The sequence below is a fragment of the Malurus melanocephalus genome, unplaced genomic scaffold, assembly GCF_030028575.1.
Source record: "Malurus melanocephalus ecotype Western Australia unplaced genomic scaffold, MMel_1.1 scaffold_457, whole genome shotgun sequence".
NCBI classification, from domain to species: Eukaryota; Metazoa; Chordata; class Aves; order Passeriformes; family Maluridae; genus Malurus; species Malurus melanocephalus.
The window spans coordinates 294,593-300,754 of record NW_026623689.1 but is presented as its reverse complement, the minus strand read 5'-3'; positions in this window follow the sequence as shown (position 1 = coordinate 300,754).

Below are 6,162 nucleotides of genomic sequence, written 5' to 3'. Positions count from 1 at the left end.
GGATGAGGCCTGCACAGGCCTGTTGATGGTCACAGGTGGCTCTGGAGAGCAGGATGGGACATGGATCTCTGCTTGGTGGGGATGGGGACACCAGGACTGGAGAGCCTTGAGCCTGTCCCTCTGCCAGTGGGGCAGCTCCTGACATGGCTCCAGTGAGAAGGGGCAAATTCCAGTGCAGAAATCTCTCCATTACAGCTGGCATAGGACCACAGCAACCTGGGCTGCTCCTAGCTCCTCTGTGGATGAGGCAGCAGAATGATCCTGTCGCTGGTGAGGTCCAGCTGCACTGTGAGTAGAATTTTAGCCCATGAGAGCACTGTGGCAGTGGCAGCTTCAGCTGCTCTCGTGGCTGAACAGTGGTGGAAGGAGCTGCAGGGGATGATGGACACAGAGCAAGAACCCCGATGCTCCAACATGTCTGGCAGGTCTGGGCACATCTTCTGGACCTGGAGCTGAGATAGCCTGCACCCCACACCTTGAAAAGTCCTGTTAAGGATCAGCTATTGGATGCCCCTTGGGCAGCAGCTCAGTGCAGGTGTGCTAGAGCCAGGTTTGTGGCCATTCCATGCACGGGACTGTGCTAGCTTTGGGGCCTTTACTTAACAAATGCCCTATAAAGGATTCCCCCTGGTTCATTCCCTCATAATTAATATGCCTGGCAGTGCAAATGACACATTAATTATGAAACTAAAGAGATAACAGTGCACTGTTTCAGTGCTGCGCAAGCAAGGAGGAACATTGCCATTTTCTTTGTATTTCATCTTCCAAGTAAAAAAAGTATGAGTTTTGGGGCAGACTAAAGTCCTGTCTGCATTTTCTAGGTGACTAAGTGGTAAACCCCTCCATGCAGCCGTGCTTTTTCCACCAGGAGATCRCCAGCAGTGCTGCATCTGCAACCCATCAGAGAAAGCATTTGGGTTTATTGTTCCCRCCCCTGGCATGAAACAGCCTTTTCTGTTTGGTGTTATCTTTTTATTCAAATTGTGTAAACACAAGCTCTCCTCACCCGTTTTTGGTCGGAAGCCCACTCGGTGGGTTCACGTCACGGGGCACCGCGGCGTCTGTGGAGCTCAGCTTGGGCGGTGCTGCCAGGAGCTGCTCCAAAATGCCCATAAAAGCAGCTTTGCAGCRATCTGATGTGTCTGAGCAAACATTTGCGCACACCTCCGAGCCCTTGTCTCTCTCAGTTAGCTTCAGCTCGTCCTCCTGGGGGAAGGCAGAGCTGGAGAAGACAAGCAATGACGTACGGAAAGGAATTAAAGTTTGAAAGAGCTCACCGCCGTCCTCAAAGCAGCTACTCCAGGCATGTGATGCTGGATGAGCCCTGAAATTCCACTGCTGCTTGTCTCTGCCCTGCACCCACTGGGCCACCCAAAGTCCTGCACAGTTCCCAGGATGGGGCTAATTGCATCCCGTCGTTCGGTACCCAAATATCAGTGGTCTCTGGTACTAAATTTTCTGTCACACCTTTTAYTCTCTGTCCTTTGTGGTGCTTAGGGCTGTTGCAGCCACATGGCATTTGGTCCARTGGAAGGAACAAATCCATGGAAGGGGCTTGGAGCTCCTCTTCAGCCTGGCCTTGCCCAAGCACCATCCCTGCTGTTTGGAGACAGATAGACCAAAAGAGGCTGCAGGGCAGGAGGAATGGCTGGATAAGCTCTGTGTCGGGCAGAGGTGCAGACTGGAAAGGGAGGAAGGTCAGCAAGGAACAGGGCTGGGTTAGTCTGGCCAAAATAGGTTGAACAGGGCTCTACTTGCAGCTTACATCTCCTAGAGGGGTAGTCACAAAGATGGTGGAGTTACACTTTCCTTGATAGCAGCAGCAGATGATGTAACGTGGGACAGCAGCCACACATGTTGGCTTGAGAGGGTCAGGACAGGTGTTAGGAAGACTTCTTCCCTGCTGGATGGTGCAGCTTTGGGATGGACACCTGGAGAGGTGGGGTTGGACCATCCTTAGTGGTTTTCAAGGCAGGACCAACCTGACCCAGTGCTGGTGACAGTCCTGCAGGATGCTGGATGGGAGAGTCCTGAGGTCTGCATTCTTGCTGTAACAAGTCTCCAGATGTTTGGGTGCTGATCCGTATCAAAAGCAGCATCTCAGCCCCAAAGCCTTCACCTGCCTGTGGCCAGAAAGGTGTCTGAGAGCTCACCTGAGGCCAGAAAGGTGTCTGAGAGCTCACCTGAGGCCCTGTAAAGAGTCTTCGGTAACACCAGCACTGAGCTTCCATGTGCCCATTGCTGATCTGAACACTGATCTGTCTGGTCTCACTGCTTGCTTGGAAATTGGGGTTCCTCCATGTCCCATGGTCKTTGGCCTATTTCCAGCCAGCATAGCAAATCCCAGTCCAGAATAATTAACCAGAAAGACAAAGAGCATGAGGCAAGAGCAGCTGGAATGGACAGAGGATACAGAAGAGCAGCAGAACAGTCTGAGGWGGTCTGGGGACCTCCAGAGTCAGAAGAGAAGAGAAGTTGACACCAGTGGCAAGCAGAGGAAATCCTCCCTTCTCCATACCTCAGTAATGTTGGAAGTGGCATGGGAGCGTCCTCCCTGCCCTGGGACAAGTGCCAAGGCTCAGCTGTTGTTCCAGATAAGCAGTGAGAAACAGCAAAAACAATCCAGCACCTCAATCAAAGTGTGGCACTGCCTGTAATGGGCTCGGCAGGAACAGGGGCCTAAAGTACCMCCTGACAACCACCATCATGCCCAAAATAAAATTCAGCGCCTCTCTGTGGATGAGTGAAGAAGGYCTGCAATCACAAAATGAGTGGGTAGAATGCAGAAGCCCATCTGGAGAGAGATGTCCCTCTTTATCGCCTTAACCAGTGTCCTGAGCTGGTCACCTGCTYGTTCAAGAGTGAGAAAGAGCCCTTGGATAATGCAAAGCTGAGGAACTGTGTGAARACTCAAGATTGTCCACAGCTGGCCATTGTTTCAAGTTCTACCTTGATTTTTTCTCTGATTCATCTGTTTCAATCCCAAGTACTTTGTTAACCCCCTTTCTAGGACCTGCTTGTTGGTTGTGAGCTTTCTTCACAACTTTCCTTCCTTTTCCCTGATGAAGCTCTGCAGTTCCCGTCATTTGCAGGCAGGACAGCGCTTGAAGCCACTTGTGGGGGACATTGTCACAGGGTTCCCTGTCAGCTTGTCCACCCTGATGAGGAATTGATGTGGGAGTGGTAGATGGATGCTGGATGGGTCATAGCATCACCTCTGCTTTTCTAACCATCACATCTTGATGGACATGGTACAGCAAGGACAAGGCTCTGGTGCAGCCCTTGGTCACACTGCAGAGCCAGGTGCTGTTGAGTGGAAGATACCTTAGCAAGAAAAACGTTGGTGAAAAATGAATCACTCTAAGACGTGGGTAAGCAAGGTCCAAACCAAAGTGTTGCCTGGTCCTGCACTGGTTCAGTTTGTGTGGCCTTGTATCGCACATTTAAACCTGAGCATCCCCACTGGCAGTGGAATCCTCRGCCAAAATCTCTGCAGGGCAATCACCATTTTCTGGTGGACTGGCTCACCTGCACAAGCTGGTAGCAGTGACTGCTTCATTTGTCCCACCTTCTGTCCATCCCTGCAAGCTCCTGCARGCAGGAAACATCCCCTTTCCGTGCAGCTGGCTGGACCATCAAGGGCTCCATGTGTTGAAGGACATGCTGTAGTGCTTGGGGAGGGGAGAAGCTGCCTGGGTGTGGTGTTTATGACAATATCAAAGGGACTATGAGCCACAAGATACTGAGACATAGGGATGCTGTCACAGCATACAGCTCTAAGGGATGAGTGTGCAAGGAGGATCCTTATCTCCAGCCCAATGCCATGGACTTGCCTACAAAATAAACCACAGGCTGTGGCCATCAGTGCAGCAGTGATGTGGTGGACCTGCCGTTATTGCCCCAGTGTGATGGATGCAGAAACTCTTCCGTTTGTGGCCGGGGTTTTCCTGCCCTAGAAGAGGCAGACCGTCTCCTCTGCATGTGTGTGCAGCATGGCTTCCTTGGGGGTCTGATGAAAACCYGCTGCTGCTCCTGACTTCCACCCTTTAGTGCCTTGCTCTGCTTGCCTCAGGCTCCACACTCCAAGTCTGTAGAAAGCGAAACACCAAAACWAAGCACAGAGAAAGTGCTGTGAGGTTATGCTGGTTTTTGCTCAAGTAAGCAGAGGAAGCAAATGTTCCTGGTCTTCGTCAGGGCAGGCTCMCTTCAAATCTTTGAGGCATGGCAGGCAACTATTCCTGGGAGTTATTCCTGCACAGCCTTATGGGGCTGTACCCCAGCCTTGCGGACAAAGTTATGGTGAAGGRCAGCATCCCTGAATATCGGAGAAATTCCTTGCTCTGGTCTGGATCTATCTGTGCCAAACTCCATGGGTGGATTGGGGGGAGCTCTTGCTTAGAGCTGATGTGTGAAAAGTCTCCCCAAAACCATTCTGTAGGACAGCATTTAGAATAAATAAACTGGGGTTTTAGTCAAAAAGTGGAAGCTTTCCCCCCTCATGCAGGACCTTCCAGGGATCAGGCTCTCTGGCTTAATGGCTCAGTACAAAGCCTTGGAAAAAGATGTGGTCACTTTGCCATTGTCAGTGTGAGGACTCTGTACACAAACCCTCTGCCACATGCAAACAGCTGCTGCTGCTAAAAGCCATAAYCTAGAAAGCTGGGAAACATAAAGCCAGTGCTCCCAGGAGGATGTTTCATCCCCTCCAACACACCTCCCGTGATGGAATTACTTGGCCCCGCATGCACTCTGCTGTGGACAGCATCTCGGTGATGGTGTTCTCTGTATTGACTCTCTGGTGCCAGCCCCGGAGTGCTGTGGGTTGTGCTGGATGATGCTTCTGCACGACGGTGGCTGAGTTTAGGGTTACGTTTTCACAGGGAGCCTCTGCGTAGCCAGGTGGCAAAYGGAGTCAGAGGCTGAGGCTTGAACAGGGCAGTGGACTGAGGTGTGGTGGGGAATCAGCTGTGGTTAGCCCCAGCCAGGCTCAAACCTCTTCACAACATGCAGACAGGCAAAACCATTGTCCCTGAGCTCCTGSTGAACGGAAATGGTCACTCAAAGCCCGGCGTGAACTCAGTTTGATTTTGAAGTGATATTCAGTGCCGCGGGGACAGTGCAGGCGTCTCAAGCCAGGGCCAGTGGAAGACAGGGAGCACAGCAGTGCAGGGAAGTAGGGGGGTGGGAGGGTGGAGGGGGGGACTGTGGGACCCTCCAGGGCAGGGCAGGGCTGATGTTTCCCGTCTTTGACCTGACCTTGGTGCTGGGGAAGCAGCAAGGATTGGGCACAAGAAACGCTGGTTGAGATAATGGGGCTCAGATCCCTGGACAACTCCCACTCAGCAGGTTGACCCTAGCTCTTGGGGTATTACACCTTTGCCTCCAAGCTGTGGGATGCAGTGTGCGGGAATAGGCAATGTATTCAATTTTCTGCTCATGTTATCCAACAGGATATGGCCGATTGGGCACCCGTATGGGCAGGGAGAAAGGAAAGGAGATGGACAATAAGGGTGGTGAGGCCCTGGCTCAGCTTGCCCAGAAAAGCTGTGGCTGTCTCATCCCTWGAAATGTCCAAGGCCAGGTTGGACAAGGTGTGGAGCACCACTTGGGATAGTGGAAGATCCCTGCCCATGGCAGGGGGTGGAATGAGAGGAGCTGAAAGGTCCCTTCCCATCCAAACCACTCTGGGACTGATTGCCCGATTCTCTGCCTCAATCCTGCTGCTCCTCCCAGGCCCAAGAACAGGGATCTGCACCGGGTRCACATTGATATCCGTGAGGATGGATGTGGGGCTGCCCTGGCAGCAGGAACCAGGCTGTTGTCCCCAGGGGACCGAGGGCTGCTGTCGGGACAGATTTGGAGCTGCTCTCCTGAGGTTCAGGRCCGCCGTCTGGACTTACAGGATCCCCATCGTGAGCTCTCAGGGCTCCTGTTCTTGGGGCTCGAGGCTCTCTTCGGGGGTCACAAAGGTGCCGTCCCGGTGCCCTCGGACCCCCGTGGGCCTGAGCCACGTCTCCCCGCCCCGGAGATGGGCGGAGGGAACCACCCGGCCCCTACCGCGGGCTCAGAGTCCGACGGGCCCTTTAAGAAAGTCGAAACCCGAAAGTTCATCAAAGTTGACAAAGTTTTTCGTGGAAAGGAGGGGAAAAAAATAATTAAAAT